Source organism: Colobus angolensis, unplaced genomic scaffold (assembly GCF_000951035.1).
Source record: "Colobus angolensis palliatus isolate OR3802 unplaced genomic scaffold, Cang.pa_1.0 Scaffold16, whole genome shotgun sequence".
Lineage (NCBI taxonomy): Eukaryota > Metazoa > Chordata > Mammalia > Primates > Cercopithecidae > Colobus > Colobus angolensis.
Genome location: NW_012114710.1, coordinates 1,608,426 through 1,635,132, shown reverse-complemented (window position 1 = coordinate 1,635,132; position 26,707 = coordinate 1,608,426). Strand labels below are relative to the sequence as shown.

Genomic DNA, 26,707 nt, shown 5'->3' with positions numbered 1-26,707 from the left:
CTATTATTTTCATTCATATTGACCATAATTTTAGTAACAAACATTCCTATTATACTTACTATATGTCAGGTACTGTTTTAAGACCTTCCATGAGTTTTTACAACAATCCTGTTACTGCCTTCCTTTTACCAAGAGCCAAAGAGACTAGCCCAAGGTGATGCTAACTGGGAAAGCTGGGGTTTGGACCTGGTACAATGAGTCAGAGGGCATGCACTTAGATGCTGTGTTATGCTTCCTTTTGAGTAACTTCCTTAACTAAGCAACATTTACTGAGATTCTGTGGAATAGATTTTCTCAGATAATCTTGACAATAAGACTAAGAGGTACAATTTTTATTAGTTTCATTTTTCAATTGAGGAAACCGAAGCACAGGTTAAAGAGCTCATCCAAGGTCATACCACTAGTAAGGGGAGAAGACTGAATTTAGAAACAGATGCCCTGCTCCTTCTGTCCTATCACTGCTGGCTACAAATCAGTTAACTCCAACCATTTCTTTAATTCCAGGGCCTTGTTTGTCAGAATTTTCACTTTGCCAATTTGAGTCTTAAGAGAAGAGGCTTTGGAGTTTAACAGACCTTGGTTTGAGTCCTTATTCTTCCACTTTCTAGTTCTGAGACGTTGGTCAAGTGAAACTAACTTCTTGGTGTCTCAATTTCCTTGTCATGAAAATGTGTTTTCAAATGCTGCATGTTCTCATTTATAAGTGGGAGCTGAACTGTGAGAACACATGGACACACGGGGGGAACATCACACACTGGGGCCTGTCGGGGGTGGTGGGAGGAGAAGGGAGAGCATCAGGAAGAATAGCTAATGTGTGCTGGGCTTAATACCTAGGTGATGGCATGATCTATGCAGAAAACCATCATGGCACACGTTTAGCTAGGTAACAAACCTGTACATCCTGCACATGTACCCCTGAACTTAAAAGTTGAAGAAAAAAAAAAAAGAAAATGGATTTTATGTGTGAAAATTAGATGCCTGAGGGGAGGGCCTGGTGCATGGTCAAGCTCCGTACATACTAACTTCTATTCACAGGGTTGGCAAATGGCCACATGGTCCAGTGGCAGAAGGAGGATTCGAGCTCACAACTCCCTGCTTGACCTTGTTGAACCCCTCTACTTCTTATCTGTTTCCTGCATCTTTCTCTGCATCCTCCCATCTTCACCTTATTTAACGGTTTAATTGGGTAAGGGAGTATGTAAATGCCCTTTTCAGAATAAGCAAGTTTTATTAAAGGCTCTTTAATTGGTTTCAAAGACAAGAAAGTGTTGATTATAGAACTAAATAGTTCTGGGAACAATGTCACCGAGTTAAAGAAGGAGGAGCAATAGCATTAGGTCTGTGAAAATTTGTAGTCTGTGGGCCTATTGTTAGTTAAACCTCAGATAGGTTTTCTGGAAATAGCTGTGTAGAGCAATATATGAATCCTGGAAATAAAAAAAAATCAGAAAGATTAGATAACCCCCAGGACAAAACAAAACAAAAATTAAATAAAGGAAAAATAAAAAGAGATAAATTAACAAATACGTTCGTACTCCGATGAAACAGATCTGTCCCATTTATGAGCTATCAAACAACGCCTGCACTTTACCACCATTCTTTTCACTCCATGAACTTCGAATGCCTTAAATACACTAACATAAGACAAGTTCTCACCTTCTACGGAAGCAAGGTGGAGGTAGGTCAGCTTGCAAGGTGAACTTGGCTTTCTGGGGGAGGGAGAAGTAGCAGTCTGGCAACTTCACAAGAATCTTTGCCTCTCTGCGTGGCCACGGTCACCTGGCAGCTGCCGTAGCTGGGGCTTGGGCAGCCCCAGGCTCTAACCTTTTCTCAATAACTGCTTTCCTTTTACAAAATGATGATGTTCTTTCCCAAGTTAGGGGACAAGAATGTTGTTTTCCAGAATGTACTCTGAAGCTAGGATACAGTTACTCATCTGGTTTAATTTAAAATGCAAAATCTTTGAAAAATAGGTATTTTCAAAATAAGCGTTTTGGTTTGGAGCTCTGGTTCTCATTAACTTGGCTGAAGCTTTTGATGATATGTTGGAACTGCTTAAACACCAGCTCACACGCCTGCTCTCAGGTGTTCCTAAACCCGCTGCTTCCCCTGGGGACCGCAGGCCTGCGGCATCCTGACAGCCCTACACTGCAGCCTGGTGTTCCCCGTGCTCCATCCGTGACTTTTTTGAAAGGGAGCTGAATGGTTTAATGTGATGTTTTGGTAATCTTTGCCACTCTGCTGAAGTGCATGGAGCAGGAATGACAGTACTTGGGGGTCTGGTTCTGCCTTCAAACACTAGCAAAAATCTTCTGGTATCCATGATCTCTCACCTCTCCTCCTGTCATGCCTCCTTGGCCAGGAACTTACTGTCACTGGAGTTCATTGTACGTGAGTCTTGAAGAAAAAACTTTGGCTGAGTCTGCAAGCCTGATAGGGGTGTATTCAGTGTTATTAGACCAAGTCAAATGTAATCTCTGTAACTACTGTTAAGCCTAGGATGTGTGGAACAAAAAAGACATTCCAGAGGCCTGTCAAATTACGTGTGTACTTTAAGGCATTCCTTTTGTCTGTGATGTTCCGAGTACTTTAAGAGCATTACCAACCAGGCGTGGTGGCTCAGTAATCCCAGCACTTTGGGAGACTGAGGCAGGAGGATCACAAGGTCAAGAGATCGAGACCATCCTGGCCAACATGGTGAAACCCCGTCTCTACTAAAAGTAAAAAAAATTAGCTGGGTGTGGTGGTGTGTGCCTGTAGTCCTACCTACTCAGGAGGCTGAGGTAGAAGAATCACTTGAACCTGGGAGGCAGAGGTTGCAGTGAGCCAAGATCGCGCCACTGCACTCCAGCCTGGGTGACAGAGCGAGACTCCATCTCAAAAACAAACAAACAAGCAAAAAGCATTACCTTCTGCTTCTCAGAAATAACCTTCTTTAGGGAGGAAGGCAGGAGACTTAGGAGTCCTTTTGCTACATACAGGTCTCCTGGAAAGGGATAGCAGGGCTCTGAGACTGCAGTCACCTAAATTTCAGGGTTCCAAGCCTTGGGTGTTATATGTGTGAGACATGATTTTTCCCTTCTGTTAGCATGGCAGTAGATGTTCTGTACTGTCCACACGAAGCCTCATGCCCCCTGACCATCCCCAGAAGCTGTGATTCCCCAGAGAGGGTGCATTTGGAAAGCTTTCCTCAACCCTTCACTGCTTTGGTAGGACTTCTCTTCAGAAGACTCCAGAAAAACTTCCCATTTAGAAAGTAGGAAAGGATGCAGTCTTCTTTTTTTTTTGAGACAGAGTTTTGCTCTGTTGCCCAGGCTGGAGTACAGTGGCGCCATCTCGGCTCACTCAATTTCTGCCTCCCGGGTTCAAGCAGTTCCCTCCCTAAGCCTCCCGAGTAGCTGGGATTATATGCACCCGCCACTACGCCCAGCTAATTTTTTTGTATTTTTAGTAGAGATGGGGTTTCACCATCTTGGCCAGGCTGGTCTTGAACTCCTAACCTCGTGATCCACCTATCTTGGCCTCCCAAAATGCTGGGATTACAGGCCTAAGCCACAGGTCCCGGCCAGGATACAGTCTTAATCTCATTATCCTTCTGATACTTCTTGGGACTCAACCTGCTCAAGCCATAGTCGATTCAACTGGGACCCCACATCATAGGAATCTCGGCCCTTGCCCCAGAAGCAAAGCCTCTACTGAGAGTCCTTTTCTCCTCATACTGTCCAGGGCTTCCTCTCCCATCCTCCTTTACTCTGCTGTTCCTTCTCCCAAAAGTTCTGTTCTGTCCTGTTGGATGCTTGGTCCTTGATCTTAATCTTCTCAGTGAATGTTCTTTTCACCATCTGCACAGTAGAAACCTGTTAGAGATCTGTGCTTAGCATTTTGCTGCTACAAGCCCACAGTTTCTTACCTGCAATTTTGAAAAAAAGAAATGCATTGAGAGCTAAAAGTTTTTCCTGTCCCATTTGGTAACAAAAACTTAAGCTTATGTGCAGCTATTTATTATACTTGCTGTTAATATCCATACATTTCTTTGTAGAAATATGTGTGTTTCATTATGGAGTGCTTTCCAGGTGTTATGTATTGACTGTATGTGTTCCATTATTAACTTTTCTAAAATCTGAAAATTTCTGAATCCAGAAACACATCTGGCTCCAAGGTTTTGGATAAGGGACTGCAGGCCTGTTTTTCTAAAGCACTGCTTTCAGGTAAAGTCCTTTCCTCCATTTAGGATGTGCTTTCTGCCTATTCCCCATGCCATGTTGATATCATCTGCTCTTCTTCTGGATATTTCCCTCCACAATAGAGGCTGCTCCTCTCCATCTTTTCCTATTGCTGTCATCTCTGTACCAAATCCACCCTGACTACATTCACTGTTTGCCAACCCTAAAGACCCTTTCAGTCTTAATCTTACTTGCTCTCTCTCTGTCACTAGAAACTGTTCACCTCTCTCTTTGTGACTCTTCTCTGGTTCTCCTCTCCCTCTCTGACCGTGTAACTTGTTAGTGAACTTTCCCAGCCCCTCGCCCTCTGCCCTTTTCTGCTCTCAGAATCAAGTCAGCAGGAGGGCTGGGTTAGCCCAGGGTATTTCAATATGTCCTCCCTTCCTGTGAGCCCTGCCTTTATCAAGAAAAGGAATTATTGAGTGGATGAATGATTTCTCCAGGTTTTGTCCTTGGTCATTGACATAGTTTGGATATTGTCCCCTCTAAATTTCATGTTGAATTAGAACCTTCAGTGTTGGAGGTGGGGCCTGGTGGGAGGTGATGGATCATGGAGGTGGGTTTCTCATGAATGATTTAGCACTATCCCTTTGGTGATAAGTGAGTTCTTGCAGTTATTTATTTATTTATTTTTTCAGATGGAATCTCACTCTTGTCACCCAGGCTGGAGTGCTGTGGTGTGATCTTGGCTCACTGTGACCTCCATCTCCCGGGTTCAAGTGATTCTCTTGCCTCAGCTTCCTGAGTAGCTGGGATTACAGGTGCCCACCACCACGCCTCAATAATTTTTGTATTTTTAGTGGAGATGGGGTTTCACCATGTTGGCCAGGCTGATCTTGAACTCCTGACCTCAGGGGATCCACCTGCCTCCGCCTCCCAAAGTGCTGGGATTATTATAGGCGTGAGCCACCGTGCCCAGCTAGGTTCCTGCACAGTTATTTTATGTGAGATCTGGTTGTTTAAAAGTCTGAGATGTCCCCCTTCTCTCTCTCTTGCTCTGGCTCTTGCCATGTGATATGTTGGCTCTCACTTTGCCTTTTGCCATGATTGTAAGCTTTCTGAGGCCTCACTAGAAGCCAGGCAGGTACCTGGTGCCATGCTTCCTGTATGGCCTGCAGAACTGTGAGCCAATCAAACCTCTTTTGTTTATAAATTACCCAATCTCAGGTATTTCTGTATAGCAATGCAAGGACAGCCTAATACAGTCATCCTCCTTTCTCACTTTGTAGTCCTTCAGGAGCAATCTCACATACCTATAGCTTCACCTTCAGACCAATCTCCCCCTGAACTTTAGAGTCGGACATAAAAGTTTCAACAGGATATTGTCAACTCCAATGGATCCTCAGAATCAGCATGTCTCAACATGCCCTTCTTGTCTTGATGACCTCCCTGTCTGTTTTGTACCCATTAACTATCCCCACCTCTGCTCCAAAAGTTCTAACTTCTATCCTGTCTCCTCCGACCTACTCCACGACCAAACAAATTCAAACATTAATACATGGAATTGTTTAATTCCATTAATAAGTAAAATGGTTAGGCATTTCTTTCGGCCTAGGGAACCATGAAAAATTTACTGAGACACTAAGGGCATTACGAAGTGAGGAAGTTTGGGAATCCGTGTAGTATACAGAAAGAGTCCTCATTTTGTTTGGAAGACTAGCTACATAGTACCCCTTTGGGTGGATATACGTCCTGTGGTTAATTCTACTGGCTCTCTGTTAATGGACCTTTGGGTTGCTTCCAGCTTTTAACTATTTCAAATAGTGCTGAAATAAATAGCCTATGCATGTGCCTTTTTGTATCTTTGCCAGTATTTCTGTGGGAGAGAGTCCTAGAAGTGGGATGGCTGGGTCAAAGGGTAAATACGTATGACATTTTGCTAGAAACTGCCAAATTCCCCTGCTTGGGGGTTGTACCATTTTGCATCACATCGTCAAATTATGAGGGTGTCTGTTCCCCAAAGCCTTGCCAACAAAGTATGATGTCAAAGTTTTGAATTTTTGCCAATATGATAGGTGAGAAATTGTATCTCATTGTAGTTTTAATTTGCATTTCTCTTATTATAAAAGAAGTTGAGTGTTTTTTAAAAAATATGGTTAAGAGTCATTTGTATTTCCTTTCCTGTAAATTATCCATTTATATTGCTAGTAAAATTTTTATGAGGTGTTTAATCTTTTTCTTCTCCATTTTAAAAAGTTCTCTCTACATAAATTGCAATTTTTTTGTCCTTTGTGTTTTTAGTTGCATATTATGGTGGTGTGTCTTTTTTTCTTTACTGTGCAAATTCTTTTATGTATCATATGTATATGTACATTTTTTTGGTGAAGCTTCTGAATTTTTTTTTAAACTTTAAGTTCTGGGATACATGTGCAGAATGTGCAGATTTATTACACAGGTATACACATGCCATGGTGGCTTGCTGAACGCATCAACCAGTCATCTACATTAGGTATTTCTCCTAATGCTATCCCTCCCCTAGCCCACCCCATCCCCTGACAGGCCCCAGTGTGTGATGTTCCCCTCCCTGTGTCCATGTGTTCTCATTGTTCAACTCCCACTGATGAGTGAGCACATGCGGTGTTTCGTTTTCTGTTCTTGTGTTAGTTTGCTGAGAATGATGGTTTCCAGCTTCATCCATGTTCCTGCAAATGACATGAACTCATCCTTTTTTATGGCTGCATAGTATTCCATGGTGTATATGTGCCACATTTTCTTTATCCAGTCTATCACTGATGGACATTTGGGTTGGTTCCAAGTCTTTCCTATTGTGAGTAGTGCCTCAATAAACATACGTGTGCATGTATCTTTATAGTAGAATGATTTATAATCCTTTGGGTATATATGCAGTAATGGGATTGCTGGGTCAAATGGTATTTCTAGTTCTAGATCCTTGAGGAATCGCCACACTGTCTTCCACAATGGTTGAACTAATTAACATTCCCACCAAAAGTGCAAAAGCATTCCTATTTCTTCACATCCTCTCTAACATCTGTTGTTTCCTGACATTTTAATGATCTCCATTCTAACTGGCATGAGATGGTATCTCATTGTGGTTTTGATTTGCGTTTCTCTAATGACCAGTGGTGATGAGCTTTTTTCATATGTTTGTTGGCCGCATAAAAATCTTCTTTTGAGAAGTGTCTGTTCATATCCTCTGCCCACTTTTTGATGGGTTTGTTTGTTTTTTCCTTGTAAATTTGTTTTAAGTTCCTTGTAGATCCTGGATATTAGCCCTTTGTCAGGTGAATAGATTGCAAACATTTTCTCCTATTCTGTAGGTTGCCTGTTCACTCTGATGATAGTTTCTTTTGCTATGCAGGAAGCTTCTGAATGTTGAATCAGAGTTAGGACAGTTTTTTTTCTATTCTATGAACTCATGTTTTCTTTTAATGCACTTTTGACTTTGCCATGCATCTCTTTGTCTAGAAAATGGGAAAGACAATCAAAGAAAAATCATGTAAAATTTGGGAGTGCTAAGACACTGTTCCTTACCTCAAAGTGTCAGGACCTAAAATAACTTTGTGCATTTTCCTTTTGACATGTAGTCAGTCATCGTTTGTATTTGGCTTCAAGTTCCGACTCTTAAAAGGTGGCTATTCCATCTGGAAAGCTGGCTTTAAAATATATCAGGTATAACTGTCAGTTTCCTTTGTTTTACCCAATAAGAGACAGAAAAGTTAATTGACTACCAGAGAAGAGACTGCATACAAGTAAAGCAGCAATGGAATTCTAGAGGCTTGTTTGAGTGGCTCATTGGAGTTTGTGTTCATCATTGGCAGAGTTTGTGTGTATGTGCATGTATATGACAATCTACAAAGGTGCTCTGTATCACATTTTTTTCAAAGTGATGTTGACTTATGACCATTCAAATAATGCAATGCACTGTGTTGCAGGGAAGCAAGGGAAAACTTTGTAGAAGGATGAAGTCATGTTTCTACTATAATGTTAGGAAACACTAACTTTGACCCCAATTAAGGGAAATGTTTTCCTTCCCCCCAAATTCCATTCTTCTCCTTAGTACACTTGAATTACAAAATACTGTATTTCATTGCATTTTGAATTTTGTTAATAAAAAGTTTGTGGAAATTTGTTTTTGATCTTGTTATATGAGCATCTACATAATATTCTTGATTTTGCCTCTGGGCTTGCAAAGAGTAAAACATTTTCTATTTGGCTCTATACAGAGAATGTTTGCCAATGTTTGCATTAAATAAACGATAACACTTGTGATGGATCTTAAAAAAGAAATTTCAAAGTGATGTGGGAGAGTATAGCTAGGAGATTTAACCAGTCCATGGCATGGATTCACACACTTTAGGGTGCAGAAGAATTCTCACTTTCTCTCTTCCCCCATCTCCTTCCATCAACAGTAGTAAGATTCAGTAACTTTAGAGTGAAAACAAGGTGTCTGCATTTTAAATGAGAGAATCCAGGTAGTTCTGTTGAAGTTTGGACCACTCTGAAAAACCTGGTCTGGGGTAGGGGAGACCTCTTTAAGGAAATAAAATCTAAGCTGAGACTTGAAAACTAAATGAAGCGTACATGGGAAGTTTGGAGAAAAGTATTCAGGGGAGAACGGACAGTGGATGAAAGTAGGAGTTTCTGAAAAAGTGAAAGAAATCTGGAGTTTCTAGTACAGACAGAGTGAGTTAAGGAATGCAAGAGACAGAGGAGACTGGAGAGAGAGACAGAGACTCACTCCTAGAAGGACATAAGCCATGTATGGACTTGATCCTAAAGACAATGAGAAACCATTAAATATATGTTTTTAAAATAATTATTTTATATTTGTATCCTTATATATTTATCTACATATATACATAATTTTATGTAAGTGCCATATATGCATGCCTTTGATGGGTGCGTTGCCCTTTTCTGTTTGTCTTATTGCTTGGTTTCTTTTCTTCTCTTTCCCCAAACTCTCCCCAAGGAATCCATTGTTAAGGACTGAATTGTACCCTCACCCACAACTAAATTTACATGTTGAAACTCTAACCCCCAGTGCCTTAGAATGTGACTGTATTTTGACCTAGGACCTTTAAAGAGGCAATTAAGGTTAAATTACATCCTAAGGGAGAGGCCCTAATCCAGTATGACTGGTGTCTTTGTAAGAAGTGGGAGAGGCACCAGGGATGATGGGAAAGAGTAAAGATGGTGTGAGCGCTCATTGAGAAGGCAGCCATCTGCAGACCAAACAACGAAAGAGCCTCAGGAGAAACCAGATCTGCTCACACCTTGATCTTGGACTTCCATCCTCCAGAATTGTGAAAAAATAAGTTTCCTGCTGTGTAAGCCACCCAGCCTGTGTTATTTTGTTATGGCAGCCTGAGCAAACTAACATACCCATATTAGTATCCTAGATCTTGTGCATCCATAATTTTCTTCTTGATCATATAATCTATACAGATATTTATATATATATATATATATATACACTTCATATTTCACTTAACCTAAGATGCCATTAGTGAAAGACAGTGATTTTGTGTTCTATGTAGAAAGAAAAATGCTGTCATTAACACTGAGACCCAAAGCATGTCTAGAAAATGGGAAAGACGATTAATGAAAAATCATGTAAAATTTGGGAGTGCTAAGGATACCATTCCTTACCTTGAAGTATCAGGACCTAAAATAACTTTGTGAATTTTCCTTTTGACATATAGTCAGTCATCTTTGGTATTTGGCTTCAAGTTTTGACTTGTCATTTTTATTTTAAACTTATTAGTCTTTTTAGATCTGTTTAGAGATCATTCCTTTGCACACATGAAAAGAAAACTATTAGTGACAGTAGTTAGGTGAGATATTTTAAAAACTTTGCATTTGGGGTCTGACTCTTCTGAATCCCTTTTCAATTCCTAGGCTTTGGGGTCTGTGCTTTTCCACACCCCATCGTCCTCTGTGCATCCAGAGCTCCCGTGATGCATTATTGCCTGTGACAGTGCCCCGCTGTTACCTCTGTGGTATTCCTGCAAGCCTCCTGTCCCCCTGCAGGTGGGTGCACGTGCTTTGATGTGCTTGTGCAGGCAAGGAGGGTGCCGCAAAGACTGACACATGGCAGATGGTGACACAGAGGAATCTTGATATCAGAAAAATTACAATGTGAAAACAATATGCATTTCAGAGTCAAGGAAATACAAATAGTTTATATATACACACAGACATTTTTGAATGGGGTAGGTAGTGATTTTTTCTTTTTCTTTTTCTTTTTTCTTTTTACCAAGATGGCATCATATTGTACACATTTTCCTGCATTTTGCTTTTCTGACTCAACAATACTGTGTAGAACCCTCTCCAAGTCACTTGACATAGCTCTTTTATATTCTCTTAACTAGCCTTATACTATTTTATGGTGCAGATATATCCAGTGTATTTAGCCTGTTTCCCTTTTATGAATATTTATTTTGTTTATGAAGCTTTTTGTGATTCCTAACCATGCTATGATAAGTATTCTTGTATATATGTTCGTAAGTGTTAGTTCTTTTATTTCCGCGACTGAAATTACTCAGTTGAAGGACACTGTTACTTTTAATGTATGCTGTAAGGTTTCTCCCCACAAATGCTAGGAAACCTTGATATTCCACCAGCAATGTATGAGAGTACTCTGTCTCCATAGCCTTCGTGTTTATTTTGGGAGAATTAACATAGTCTTCTCAACAGGAGACTGGCTCTCGTTTTTTTTTTTTTGAGACGGAGTCTCGCTCTGTCGCCCAGGCTGGAGTGCAGTGGCCAGATCTCGGCTCGCTGCAAGCTCCGCCTTCCGGGTTCACGCCATTCTCCTGCCTCAACCTCCAGAGCAGCTGGGACTACAGGCGCCCACCACCACGCCCGGCTAGTTTTTTGTATTTTTTAGTAGAGATGGGGTTTCAGCATGTTAGCCAGGATGGTCTCGATCTCCTGACCTTGTGATCCACCCATCTTGGCCTCCCAAAGTGCTGGGATTACAGGCTTGAGCCACCGCGCTCGGCCTCGTTTGTTTTTAATAATATTTATAGTTTTCTTTATATAGTTCTTGTGCATTTCTTGCCAAATTTATTCGTAAGTATTTCATAGCTATTTTTCCTCTTAAAATACTTCGCTCATTTCATTTCTAGGGGATTGTTCTAGGATAAAGTAGGGCTATAATTTTAAAAATATTCAGCTTGTATTCATTCATTTCCTTTCCATATTGTCTTATTTCTGTTTTAAATATTTAGTCATATCTTTAGCATTAAGAGAAATTACTTTTTTCCCAGCCTCTGGAGGCTGGTAGCATTGCTTTCTTCATGGCTGTTTTCTCTTGAAGGAAGATGTGGCACCTCCATGGCTACCAGAGGTACTGTTCATTCCATTTTCCTCTTTGTAGAATAGCTTTAATTTCCCCTTATCATTCCTCTTTTCTCTACACTCTTGAGAGCATGTTTGAATTCCTCCTCTCTCTACCTTCCACTCCCAACTCCTACATTTTTGTTGAGTTACTGTTTTTTCTTACAATATTTCCCTCTTATTTCAACAGTCCTTATATAAAATACCCGCTATTGCCTTAGTCTATTTTGTATTGCCAAAACTAAATACCACAGAAGAATAGTAGTTTATTTAGCTCCTAGTTCTGAAGGCTGGGAAGCCCAAGAGCATGGCACCAGCATCTGGTGAGAGACTTCCTGTTGCATCATGACACACCAGGGAGATCACCTGGCAAAATGGAGCAAGCATGCTAGCTCAGGTCTCCCACCAAGGGGGCCCCACCCTGATGATCTTATCTAATTCTAATTACCTTTAAAGTCCCTACCCTCAATCAACATATGAATTTGGGAATATTTCATATGATTCCAACACATGAAATTTGGGGAACACATTTAAACCATATCAGCTATATACTACAGAAATAGACTATGTATTTTCATTAAGATTTAAGTGTACATGCATATTAAGGATCACTGCTCAGTAATTTATTTCTTTTTATGTTCTTCCACCTTGAAGTCTCTGTTCCGGTTAATTTAGTGTTTTTGTTGTTGTTTGTTTGTTTGTTTTGTTTTTCCTCAGATGGAACACTTGAGTAACATAATTTTTTGTTCTTGCCTGTATTGTAGTATTTTTTCGTTCATCTGACAAGGGAATAGTATCTTGGCTGAGTATCTTAGTTCATAGTCCCTCTGTTTAATTATCTGTAGATACTTCCCCTTGACTCCTAGCTTTCTGGGTATGGGTGAGAAGTCAGATTTTTTTCACCCATAATCTCTGATGGGTTGGTTTTTACTATGTGTATGTTGTGAAATTTTCTCTTTCTCTTTAAAGTTCAAGAATTTCAAATTGCCTGTATGTGGTGGTTCTTGTCAATCCAGCTGAATCTCTATACAAACCCTTCCTATCTGAGAACTCAGATCCTTCTTCAGTTCAGGTAACTTTTCTTTGTTCTTTATTGAATTATTACCTTTCCTTCACCTGCTCTGTTTTCTCTTTTAGCAACACCTATTTTTTTATATTAACTCTTACCAATCCCTCTAGTTCTTCTTTTTTTTTTTCTGGATCCTTTAAATTTCTTTTTTTTTGCTCAGTACTTTGAAGTATTTCTTGCATTTACCCTTCCAGAGCACTAATCAGAACCTTAATAATAATCATCTTTAATTTACTGAATTTTCAAAGAAAAATTATATTTTTATGCAAGTAAAGTATTTTAAAACTGCTTTTAGAACACCTTAGCAACCTTATTTTCTATTCAGGCTTCTGCCTATTTCCTCTGGCAGTTTTGTTTCATGAGAACTCATTTTGAGTGTTCTACCTGATCTTCCTTTCTCTGGTTTGCTAGGACTTCTTAGATGGACTGTTAGTTTTCCCTGTCCACTCTTTAAGACTCAAATCTGGTTGTTGATGTGTCCTTAATGATGGGAATCCTACAGGAGGTAAGAAGCAAAATGGGTTTATGGTCTGTGGGCCTGTAGTGTAAAGGCAGGATGTCAGCATTCTGCTGAGATCCCTGAAGAAACTCCTATGATATCCCTTTAATCACTCAGCTTAGGAGAAGGGAAAGTTTATTCATCTATTCTACCTCTCTTGGCTTTGGAAGGGTCTGCAAGATCTGACATACTTACACAAGGTTGATGTTAACTTTGAGGAAATGGAGGCAAAGTTGGGATCCACAAACCCCTGATTGACAAGTCCTTCCACCTGCATATCTACATCTACAGGTCCTGGCTATCATCTCTGCTTTGCTGTTGACTATCTAGCCCAAAAGGGAGGGAATTCCACACCAGCTCTGTGTGAAGAACTTTATAGAGCCCAAGGTCTTACTCACATGTCTCAGAACCTGCAAGATGCTGGAGAAGCAAGTAGATCATTCTGGGAGTGCTGAGAAGGGCACTTTGCTCAGGTCCCCATGTTCCAGAACCCCAGTATGTCTGTTAAGCATAGGTGTGACATGGCTGGATATGCATTTGAGCAAGACTGTAATGCTGAAGGCAGAGAGACTAGTTGGGAGGTTCCTGCAGAGTCTGGAAATGAAATGAAGGGGTTTAGACTATGGTGGTCACAGAGCAGAAGGAAAGGAGTGAATGGATTTGAGACTTACTGAGGAGGTCAGTTCTATAGAGCAGATTGATTACTTGGAGGTGAAGGCTGTGGAAAAGGCAGGCATCAGCAATTAACATGCTATATTAATAGAATTCAGAAGACCATCAATCCACAATCAGATATTCAGAGGATCTGCATGAACCTTGGCAAAGGAAATATAAAAGTTTAGGCAAAGCAGTTTGTGCTCAATCCTAAAGAGAGTCTGAATTAAAAAAAATGTAAAATCAAAAGAAATAGCATCTAATTCATTCATTTGCAGAATATTTGCATAGCTCCTAATCTGTGCTAGTCACGATGCTAGGGGTTTCAGATATATCTATGAGTATGAAACTGTACTTGTCATTAAGAAGGCAATTCTGTCTGTCAGAAAGTTGGACAGAAATGCATATGACTGGTCTACTCTGTCAAAATTATTCAAACATGTAATTAGAAGAAGCACACAAACCTTTTTATAATGAGACACTACATTAGAATGGGGAGGGAAATCCTTTCAGTTATTAATTTTGTGTTTATTCCTTTTTGTAGTGAGAGCAGTTCCAGCTACTTCATAGTAGGCGAGGGGGGTATCATAGGAGAATCTCTAAGTGTATGTTGTAAAAGAAAGACAAAGGACCTTGAAATTGTTTAGAAGGGTCAGGGTCAACCACTTTAGCATCACTTGAGGGGAGGTGACTGGGTCTGGTCTAGTAGGTGGTGCATGCCAGCACTTGTCCTGTGTAGCACTCCTGGGGCCTGCTTAGACCTGCCTTTGTGAGCTGAGAGCTGGAGAGTATAGCCCAGAACTGGCAAGGTGTGAGAAGCTGGTGGCTGAGTGTGACATGGCAGTTGTCTCTCCTCAGGGTCCCAGTGGGGAAGGGCTTTGCTCCAGCATCCATCATGGCTGCAGTGGAGGTCTAGCCTTCTCACTGCCCTCATGCCTGGCCTTCAGGAAAAGTGTCACAAGTTTGGGTCAGGGCTCCTCCCAGCCCTGGGTAGACCCACCTCCTGCCCCCAGAGTCAGCTGCCCTGGAAGTCCTGAGCTTCATTTTACCCATGAGGGATGTACAGCACAGCACAATTCCTATGAGTTATACTGAAAGAATCACATGGCCTTTCCTGAGATGTGCAGGCCTATTTGAACAAAAATCCCTTTCACAGAGGATGTGAGAAATGAAAGGGCTTCAACTCAGGGGGCAAGAGCCAGCTTGGCTGAGACTTACCCTAAATATCCATGGACGACCTAGTGAAAGCCGTTTCCATTTCTTGACTTGACAGTTGTATCCAGTTTCTCACATTCAGATGCAATCTGCCAAGCCAGTTTTACTTAGTCACAAGCAACCCAAGGCCCTGGTCAGTGCCTCAAGGTAGGACTGAACTACCTTGGATCCTGGCTGGCAGACCCCTTGTATGTGGTAGGGGTCTGATGGCCATGGACTTGATTCTGGATCATTGGTTACTCTTATCGACACACCAGGGATTTAAGCATTTATACTCTGGGGACAGAAAATGTGTAGAGGGACCCCATGGTAACTCTTGGAAATGAAGGCACAAATTTTTTGTTTTCTGGGATTCTTTCAGGCGTCTATTGGCATGCATAAGGAAAGAATGATCAATGTTCTCACATGGAGAACCCCACCCTGTCATATTATTGAAGAGGAGTCTTAGTCATTTTGGGGAATATTTCTGAGAATCCACCGACTGGTTCTGGGAAGATGTAGCAATTTTCCATTTATGAGTTGGGATTTTTAGTGAACAGATAAGTGGGCATGAAAGAATTTGAAAACCAGCTGTGGATGTGGAGAAGAGGAATGGTGGTGATTTTACCAGTAATATGGAAAATTATTCTTCTGCCACCATGCCATAGATATTTATGCTTCTGCTCCTTGATCTGCTCTCCCTGCACCATGTTCTTTCTGTAAACTCTAGGGATTAAAGCTGAAGACAGAGCCTCAAAGGATGTAAGAAGGCAGCAACCAGGACAGTAGGAAAGATGGGTCCAGGGAGGAATGGAGTGGGGTGAGGGATGGTGCTGGCGGCCTACCTGGTGGAAGCACAGCTGGAAACCAAGAGCAGCATTAGCAGGAGACCCAGAGACACTCACCATCTGGGAACTCCTCACCTTCCCTTCCTCCTCCCTGACCTGGGCTTTCTGACACTGCCAGGAAAATGATGAGTATGGGCATAGCTGTGTGGATAATGTGGACTTGGGGACTCTGATGGTTTCATAAGGACCTTCCACCTTCGCTTGGCTCTCATTCTTGTCTCTTCTGCTACTATGTGAAGAAGGACGCGTTTTCTTCCACTTCTGCCATGATTGTAAGTTTCCTGAGGCCTCCCCAGCCATGCTGAACTGTGAGTCAATTAAACCTCTTTCCTTTATAAATTACCTAGTCTCAGGTATGTCCTTATAGTAGTGTGAGAATGGACTAATACTGGGACATTTCCAATTTTCAGAAGTACTCTATGGAATTACTTTTATTGTTCTGTATTTTCACTTGGTAAATTATTTTATAGATTATTTAGATAGATTGTAAGTTAAATGTTCACAAATTTAGTGTGCAAGAAAGCACTGTTTTTTTTCATAGTTAATATTCCACAGTATGAGTCCTAGGCTAGACCCCTGGGGACCCTGGGGACAGAGCATACACTTGGTCTACCTCTTTTTGGATCCATGTGGTGTCTTTTTAATACTTATGAGGTAGTTCTCTTGCCTTGTCTCCTCCATACATAGGCCTGATGGGATTTGCTCTCCCCAACATAGGTCTAGCTAAGACTCTCTGTGTGTGTGTGTGTGTGTCGGTCTGTGCCTCAACAGTTAAGACAGACCAATCTGCTCTATAGGTTAAGTTATTTTAGATCTATGAGAAAAGGAAGAGGGGACTCTTCAGTGGTTTTCAAGCTTAGGCTTATTCTCCAGCCTTTTATTCTTCACAGAGAACCTGGCACTGTGGGTATCTTGTGCTTATTCAGCCATTACTAACACACTGCTCCATTTCTTGCTGTGACATTGGTCCTTATGTATATACTCAGAACTCCAAACATATGGATCTGTGATTGATTCTTAATTATTATTTTTACTTATTGAAAAATGATGTGCCAATAACTTTATAATTATTCTACCTTAATTAGATGTGCTCTGTTGCACATCATCTGTGTGCCTCAGTTTCCTCATCTGTAATATGGAGGTAATGACAAAAGTGTCTGTCTAATAAATACAAAACGTAATAAGGCAGACACTTTTGTCATTACTTCCATATTACAGATGAGGAAACTGAGGCATACAGATGATGTCCAGCGGAGCAGTTTTGAAGTCAGGCAGTTTAGCACCAGAGCCCAAATATATAACCCCTGTCCTATACTCTTGCAACTGCAGGCATGGTGAGCTCATCATAGTCTAGTACTGATGCTTGGGCTCAGACACAGCCAAGATCAGTCACCACCAAATAAGCGTCAAGAGTTCCGCAACTTTCTGTTGTGCGGACTGTGGATTAATTACTCAACCTCTCTGTGTTTTAGTTTCCTTACCAGTGAAACAAGGATAATAGTAATGGTACCTAACTAATAAGGCTACTATGAGTGTTGACACATGCAAAGTGATTAAGAAACTGCCTGGCACACTATAAACCCTCAATAAATGTTAACTATCATTACTATTAAAAAAAAAAAAAAAACCGGGGCTAGGGAGATGAATGGCCTACTTTTTAGGAAGTAGCTTCCTCCCAAGAGCCCACAGGGATTAGAAGAGCAAAATCTTGCACCTTCTCCTTGTGGACCTTGTGGACCAAACCTGGAAAATTTATTTTCATCTGGAAAAATAATAGCTCTAGAACAATGTTTCCCAAATATTGTTCCAAGGAACCCTAGTTCTGTAAGCTATTAGTAGATATACAAACAGTTTCATAGTCAAGTAAATTTGGGAAATTATATTTTAAATAGATGTAAATAGGTTTCTTTGTTGCAGGACTTTTCAGAGCCTTTGACATGCTAACAGTGACAGTAAATCTCCAAGAAGGAGATAGGGCATGCATTTTTTCCCCCAAATGGATTTGACAACAAAATCCATCCCCTCCTGCCCCCAACATACAACTCCTTTATTTGTTTGGGGCATCACATAGGAAGAAAGGCCACTCTGGGCTTATGGCAGAATGCTAGAGGATGGCAAATTCCTCAGGAGCAGGAACTTTTCTATTTCGTCAATCTGCCTCCCCGGTACTATAAGCACAAAGGGCCAATAATATTGTTGCCCTTAATCACTTTCTTAGGGATAACACGTCCAGCATCCTGAAGTGCTCTCATCAGGTTAAGAAACATAGCTGTGGCTGGGTGCAGTGGCTTACACCTGTAATCCCAGCGCTTTGGGAGGCCGAGACAGGGAGATCATCTGAGGTCAGGAGTTTGAGACCAGCCTGGCCAACGTGGTGAAACCCTGTCTCTACTAAAAAAGCAAAAATTAACTGGGCATGGTGGCAGGTGCCTGTAATCCCAGCTACTCAGGAGGCTGAGGTAGGAGAATTACTTGAACCCAGGAGATAGAGCTTGCAGTGAGCCGAGATCATGCCACTGCCCTCCACCCTGGGTGACAGAGCGAGACTCTGTCTCAAAAAAAAAAAAAAAAAGGTAACTTTTTTTCTCCCTTTGCAAGGTGTTCTTAACTATTTAAGGTGAAACTCTTGCATTTTTGTAGTTCCTTTTCAAGGGATTCTTTCACTATTACCTCGTTTTACCCTATTGAGTAATTTATTTTTAGCCTCAAATCCAGTTAATCCAAAGGTGTTAGGGGAATCTGATCTGATATTTGTCTGTTTAACCCTTTCTTCAGGAAAGTACTGAGTTTTCTCTATTCTGCATAGAATTGCTGCTCTATAACCATAGTTGATTAAGAAAGAAGGAACATAAAGTTCATGTGACACAGTTGTGGTCCCACAGAGGTCACAAGGTATTTTAGGGAAGACTAAAAGTTAAAGAGGTAAAGATAACAACAAAAAATGTGTTTCTAATTTAGTATGTTCATAGTAGTTTACACATGGGACTGCAAGTAGACCATGTTGGAAAGAGAATAAGTAAAATAAAAACTTGAAAAACAATCTCATTTTGTGGATCGAAACATTTTAGGGGAACTATTTGCTTTAAATTAATTCCAAGGCCCCGCAATGAAATTTGGATCTTTTCTCCATTGCTCTGTGGTGAGGGGTGTAGGGGCAGAGGGAAAATAGACACAGAAAGAACTTTGAAGTGTTTAGATTCGAACCAACACTCTGTAGAAAGGCTGGAAGAGAGGGGTGTGAAAAAATTCACCAGTTGGCAAATTCTCAAAATAGTTTTTCTTTCATCGTGTTTTCCTGTCTTTTCCCTCAGGTTCTGAATTCTGAGATAGGCATGATAAAGGGGCCCAGCCTGCCTGCTCTTGGAACCCAGTTCTAAAAAGGGAATGCTCAGAATCTTCTAAAGAAACCTGATCAATTAGAGAATTTCCTGGTTCGAGCAGTGAGAGGAGGGCTGGGGCAACCCATCTGATGGCTCTCACCAGGGACCAAAGCAGGTACCACTCCCTGCTGGTATAGGGCCAGGATGGAGACACTCAGGACAGCAGATTGGTTGTGAAAATTTTGTGCTGGCACTAGGAGAACACCTTTCTCTCCCCTCTCCCCTCTCCCCTCCTCTTCTCTTCTCTCCCCCCGCCTCCTCCCCTCCCTTCCTCCCTTCCTTTTTTCTTCATCCTCCTCTTCTTTTCTTTTTTATATGGTAAGAAAAGCAATCCACAACTCTTTATCCAAAACCCCCATGTGAGGTATGTTTTGGAATTCAGAATATTCCAAGCTTTAGAAAGGTAATTGAGTGACAGATGTTGTCTTGCATCTATTATGGCGTAGTGTATATACCCCAAGCAAGGTCTGAGGAACCACCTTTTTATTATGTGCAGTTTAATTCGTGGATATTATCATTCCATAGCAAACAGATTGACTATGAATATAGGCTAGTTCAGGTTTTGCACTTACAAAAACCTTTTGATTTTCAGAGCTTTTGGATTTTGGCATCTTGGATAAGGGCATGTGGACTTTTAAAAATTCCCCCTTGATTACATATAATTAAAATACATTGATTTTTACATGCACTGTTTGATGAGTTTTAACAAATGTGTTCACTCACAATCAAGACACAGAATGCTTCTACCATCCCAAGATTTCCCTTGTGTCCCCTCAGTGTAGGCCCAGCCCACTGACCTACTTTCTATTACCATAAGCTAAATTTGTTTTTTCCTAGAATTTTCTGTAAAAGAAATCATAGAGTATTTACTCTTTTTATGTCTGGCTTCCTTTGGTCAGCTTATTGTTCCAAAGACTCATCCATTTTGGTGCATGTATCAATAGTTTGTTCCTTTTTGTTGCTGAATAGTATTCCATCGTTGATGTACCGCAATTTGTTTATTCACTTACCTGTTGAGGGACATTTGCATTTTTTTTCATTTTGGCTATTAGGAATAAAGATGATAAACAATTGTTTACAAATTAAAAAAAATTCTTTGGCTAAGTAACTAGAAGTAGAATTACTTGATCAGAGCATAAGTGTATACTTTACTTTAGAAGAAACTCTAAAGCTATTTTTTAGTGACTGTACCGTATTGCATTCCATGCGGCAGTGTATGAGAGTTTTGGTGGTTCCACGTCCTTGATAACGTTTGGTATTGTCAGTCTTTTTAAATTGTAGTTGTTCTGGTGGCTTAATGGCACCTTTAATGAGGTTTTAGTTTGCATTTCCCTGATGACTTAAGAGAAAGTCCTTAGCCACATTAAACTTAACAGTTTAGGTGAGCAAAGAATGATTCTCAAATCAGAGTAGGCTCGGAAAGACTCCAGTGCAGCTTCATGGTGGAAGATTTATGGACAGAAAAAGAAAAGTGGCATACAGAAAATGGAAGTGAGGTATAGAAACAGGCAGATTGGTTATAGTTTGGTGTTTGCCTTATTTGACCACAGTTTGAACAGTTGGCCCCCTTTGATTGGCCAAAACTCAGTGATTGGCACAAGAGTAGCTCACAGTCTGTTTATACTTCCATTTAGGTAATAGTTCACTAAGTACAAAGAAACCTTTAGGCTGAACGTAAAATATGTAAGGAAGCAGCTTTAGGTTAAAATTGGTTTAACTTGATTAATGATACCAAACATTTTTTTTCATGTGCTTGTTTACCATTGCTATAGTTTATTTTGTTTAGTGTCTTCCATTTATTTAAAAAATTTAAAAATTGAGTTGTTTTTATTATTGAGTTGGAAGAGTTTTATTTTTTAAAATGTATTCTGGATATAAGTTTTTTGTCAAGTATATATAATGTAAATATTTTCTTTCAGTCTGTAGCTTGCCTTTTTATTTTCTTAATGGATATCTTTCAAAAAATGAAAGTTTTGAATTTGATTGGATTCAGTTTGTCTTTTAAAGCTTGTGCTTTTTGTGTTCAACTAAGGGATGTTAGCTTACCATTTTTTTGGTTGAATATTATGTGTTTATAGACAAGAAATGGTCACTAAAGCAAAATAACTGAAAATTATGTTAGAATATGAAGGCAACTGGTGTTTTTGAGCATCTGCTATATGCCTGGCTCTATGCTAAAGACTCTCTTACATCATTAATCTTCATATCAAACCTCTGGAGTTTTTAAAGGGTATGTAATAGAAGTTCAAGGGATGTTATATAACTTGGCCAAAGTTACACAGCTACTCAGTAGAGAACACCGAATTTGAAATTGGCTCTTTTGAATAATGATAATAATAATGATAGCTTTCATTATTGAATACTTAACTCATGCCATTCATCTGTACTAAGTGCTTCATGTGGAGTGATTTAAACTAGTCATCACAACCATCCTATGAAATGAATAATGTTATTTTACAGATGAGGAAGCCGAGACCCAGAGATGGTAAGTATTCTGACCAATGCCACATAGCTCTTTGCCTCAACTTTTCCTGCTTTATTCCAGTCTCTTTTAGGATTCATATTTAAGAGGGTATATGTTGGGTTGCACATCTTTGGTATGTAAGTTGCGACACTTCTAGGAAGCTTGGTTCTTCACTGGCCTGGCTACGAAACAGTAGTTTCTGTAGGTGAAGATTTAAGAAAGGATTGCGATAATTTTTCTTTGTTTCAGTCCTCTAGTTCTATAATGATTTCCTAGGAAGTTGGTTTAGAACCCCATTCCAGAGAATCCCTGGGTATTTGAAATGTGTTTGCACCCATTTAATCAAGTTTTCCTGAAAATGTGGCATTTTGGTTTTGACTCTTTGTGCTCTAATTTTATAGGCTTAATCTAATGGTTTGATTCCAGATTCCCTAAGCACCGCTTTTGGTTTGAAAGGATAATTTTTGCATTGCCTATAGAAGTTTGTGCTTTACAATAATTTTAAAAGAAGGCACCTCAAGTTGCAAATATGGCCTAATGTAAACCTTGCTTCCTTCCATAAGTATCGTTTCTCTTTAGAGCTGCATCTCATCATTTTCTCTTCTCTTCCAGTATGTTTTATTATAAAGTCAGACACATTAACTATTTCTTAGTACACTGTCACCTCCAACTTCACCATAGAAGTCTCTGTGAGTCTTATTCATTCTCATTCTCTCTCTCTCTTTCTCAGACACAACACACAGCAACACATGTACACACATGCACCCACATTTAGGGTTAAAAATCTTCTATGAAGAGGTTTGGTGAGCTGTGATACCAGACCTCAAAAAAAAAAAAAAAAAAAATTCTAGAAGTCAATCTTTTTCCTCATCTTAAAGTGAAAAAGCTCTAGATTTTCTTCTATGAGACATCTATGAGAACAGGTGATGACGATCAAAAGATGGGTTACCTTTATGAAAAGTGTAGAATTTCTCATGAGGACAATGGGCCAGAGTATTTGAAATCTGAACTGCTCAGGTCATGAGGTCACTAGATCTCTCTCTCACGCAAATGATTCGGGACAGCCCAACTCTTTCGGCTCTAGCCATTAAAATTGGTCTTCTCTCTCTCCTTATAATATGTATAATCTTTTTTTTTTTTTTTTTTTTACTTTAAGTTCTGGGCTCTTCACTGGCTTCCTTTTAAAGGGGAACCTGTTGTACATAGGCCTGAACTCTCATCATCTTTTAGACTGGAAACGTCAGCTCTCAGGTACCAGGAATGGGGTGGGATGACAAAGGGCATTGGGCCCTGGATACTCCTCCATTTGAGAACTAGCTCAGGACACCAGCCTTTCAACTGTGTGTACCCCTAAAGTTGTATTTTGACTTTCCAAGTGGTACGTGTGTGCAGGTGATTTTGATCAATTTCTGATCTTTACTTGTCTTCCATTTGTATTTTTTTTAACACTCCCTGAGAACTCACCTGTATTCATATTTACCCCTAAGTAGAATCTTATTCTGGTGGATTGTCCCAGAGTGTAAACACCTCTGTGACCAAACAAAGTCGTAAATAGAAATATTGTTTTAGAGAAGCTTAATTAAAGTATCTCAAATTGGTGAGGATTTTCTATCTTGCCCTGTTTTGTGCATATTTCCATTTAGGGTGTAGCTGAATCTGTATTGAGATGCTCTGAATTCAGAACCTCCAAAATGGTGTAGATTAATAATTATGACTCTTTAAAATGTATATTTAATTTTTAATATGGAGTGTTTTCTCAGACTACAAAATTTTTCAAGATACATTTGCCAACACCATTGGATAAAAGTTATACATGATTTCTTTTGGATTTTGCATATTATTGCCTAAGGTAGCAAAAGCCTATTTTATCACATTGTGCAATGAACTATTTACTCTGAATTTTAAGGATTTTCTACTTACTATTAAAAATATGCTTTCAAATGTATGATGAAAATTTCAGATTACTACTTAAAATGTGTAAAGAGGTTCATAGTTTTTCTAAGTTATTTTAGGGATATGTGAGCAGGAGAGCTGGCAGATTACTGATGTGAGACTGTGCTAGAATGTCCAGCACTCTCTGACCTCCTGGAAGATGGTTGAAGCCTTGGTGGAAGTGATTCATTGAAGATCTGCCATACACTTGTATGTGGACAGGTGACTCACTGATGATGTGCCATGTACTTGTACATGAACAGGTGACTCACTGATGGTCTTCCATCCTTGTACGTGGGGAGGTGACTCACTGACCACCTGCCATGCATGTGTATATGGACAGGTCCAAATCCAAAAACAAATCATGTGTAAGTTTTATCTCTGGATGTGAGCAAATGTATCTTGGATAATTTGGTAGTCGTGGAGAACATCCTATTTAAAAGACTAAACATACATTTGAAAGATCAGTATCAGCTGGGCTCGGTGGCTCACGACTGTAATTGCAGCACTATGGGAGGCAGAGGCAGGTGGATCATGAGGTCAGGAAATCGTGACCATCCTGGCTAACACAGTGAAACCCTGTCTCTACTGAAAATACAAAAAATTAGCCGTGCATGGTGGCACGTGCCTGTAATCTCAGCTACTTGGGAGGCTGAGGCAGGAAGGCAGGAGAATTGCTAGAACCTGGGAGGCGAATGTTGCAGTGAGCCAAGATTGTGCCACTGAACTCCAGCCTAGGTAACAGAGGAAATTCTGTCTCAAAAAAAAAAAAAAAGAGTATCACTACTCTGCAACATTTTGGATGTCCTGAATTTGGAACATCACAATACGGATCTAGCTCCACACTAAAAAGAAATACAGAGTTGATAATTGATTATTATAAGTGACTTTAAAACATTTTCATGAATAACTTTTTTTACATATCCACTCACTTGTTAATAAACTTCATTTTCTGTCTGTGTTAATATGGCAAAAAAAAAAAGCCAAACAAACCAATCTTGACTGACATCCTTTTCAAACTTCTTGAAAGTTTTTGTTTATGGCATATCTTGTTTTATTTATTTCTGTTGAGAATATTGGTTCTGATGTAAAATATTTCAATTACCTGCCACATTTGAAGAGCCTAAGCGCTGTGTAAATTGAAGAAGTGTAGAACATGGCTTAAAGCCAGGTAGCCCTCATAAATGTAATTTTTACTGTGCAGCTGCATTTATCCTCAGAGGAAGAACAGTACTAGAAATACAGCAGTTTAGTGACCTGGTTTTTTTAAAAAAGCCAAAACAAACAAACATAACACAACACAAAAACTATGCCTAAGCAAGGAAAAGCAGAGGATGTAATAAAAAAAGGAACATGAAAGTAGCTTGCACTTATATAATAGATTTAGAAAGAGTAACACCTAAATAAGCTGGGGCTTTCAGAACATTCTAGCAACCATGAAAAAGAAGTTAAAAAAGTATTGGGAGAAACAGAAGTACCAGGCAGGCCAAACTTGCTGCTTGTAGTGAGGGATGTACTATAGACAGGTGAGGGAGAAATAAAGCACAGCTTACCTGTTGTTTTCCGTTTGTCTTTTCTGTTTGGGTAGAAAAAATACTGAGAGGAAACTGAAGTCCAAGTAGAAGAAGCAGGACCTATGTTTTTTCAATTAGCTCAGCAATTCTGGCCAGTATCTCTTAGAATCCTATAAAAACTAGAGAATGAAATTGATGAACAACTGTTAGGGCTATTTGAGGATTGGAAATGAGCAAGTAGCATTCTAATTTTAAAAAATAGAACATGAAAGTGGTTTCATGAATGCTATAATGTACAAATATAAGCATTTACTGGGTCCCACGAACCATGCTGGGGACTGGGGCTGTACCGGGGAACTGAGGGACACTGCTCTCACTGTCTTGGAGTGTGCAGTCAGTGGAAGGCACAATGCCAAGTGGTTTGGGAAGGGAAATACAGGGTGCATGAGATACTGGTCGAGTGCCCTCTCCAGATATGAGAACCACAGTTTGAATTTCCAGTCAACAGTGTGGAATAGATCATCAAAGCCCTGATATGGGAAGTAACGAAGCAGTGGTCACAGGGACTTCCCATTACTTCACTAAGTCACCACCACAAACCCTATTTCTTTCCTTGACAGGGGATAATTTGAATATCTTTCTTTCTTTCATTTGTTCACTCATTCAACAAAACCAAATGAAGAAAGTGCTTTTTTAGCATCTGTTATGTTTCAGGAGCTGTTATAGGCACGAGGGATATGGTAGTGAACAAAAGGGTTAAAATCCCCGCCCTCTTGGAACTGACATTCCAGTGATAGATTCAGAAAACAGACAAGATAAATATGTAAAATATGTATATGTTAGATGTAGGTAAGTTCTAAAATGCCAGCAGGATAGAGGGGTTTGAGTTGTTTGTGCAGGAGGTTGCAATTTTATATAGTGTGGCCAAGCAAAGTCTTACCGAGAAGGTGACTGTGAAGTAAGAGTAAAAAGAAATCAAGATACTCACCATGTGGTTATCTGGCAGAAGAGTGATTAGGTTGAGGAAATAGCAAGTGCAAAGGCCCTGAGGCAGGGATACCTGAGACACAGCAGGCTACTGGAGTGGCTGGACATAAAATATAATAATAAAAAACCAAACAAAAAACATAACATTAAAGTTGTAAGTTGTAAAGTTGAACGTAAACTACGTCTACATTCAAAAAAAAAAAAAAAAAGAATAGTAAATGGTGCAGTCAAAGATTTACCCAAGGGTCAGATCACGTTGGGTCTTGTAGATCACTGTGGAACTTTGGTTTTGACTCGGAGTGAGGTTGCTTTTGAGTAATGAGGAAAGAATGAGGATCAGTGAGACCCGACTTTTGTTTTCAGGGTCACTGACTGAGGATCAGTTGTAGACTAAAGGGAGTAGGTGGGAGTAGGTGAGAGATGCTGCTGCCTGACAACTGGACTGTGGTGGCAGAGATGCTGAAATGTAATCAGATTCTGAGTATATTTTGACATTAGAGCTCCAGTATTTGCAGACAGATTGGGTGTAGAATGTGAGATAAACAACACATTCAAACGCTAGCAGAAGGCAAGAAATAACTAAGATCAGAGCAGAACTGAAGGAGATAGAGACACAAAAAACCCTCCAAAAAATCAATGAA

At 40.0% G+C, this 26,707-nt stretch overlaps 1 long non-coding RNA gene across 1 annotated transcript in view; it reads left to right on the top strand.

Annotated features, from left to right (window-relative positions):
* Nucleotides 1–26,707, top strand: part of LOC105508197 — a 532,547-nt gene that overhangs the window by 145,050 nt on the left and 360,790 nt on the right. The window lies entirely within an intron of this gene.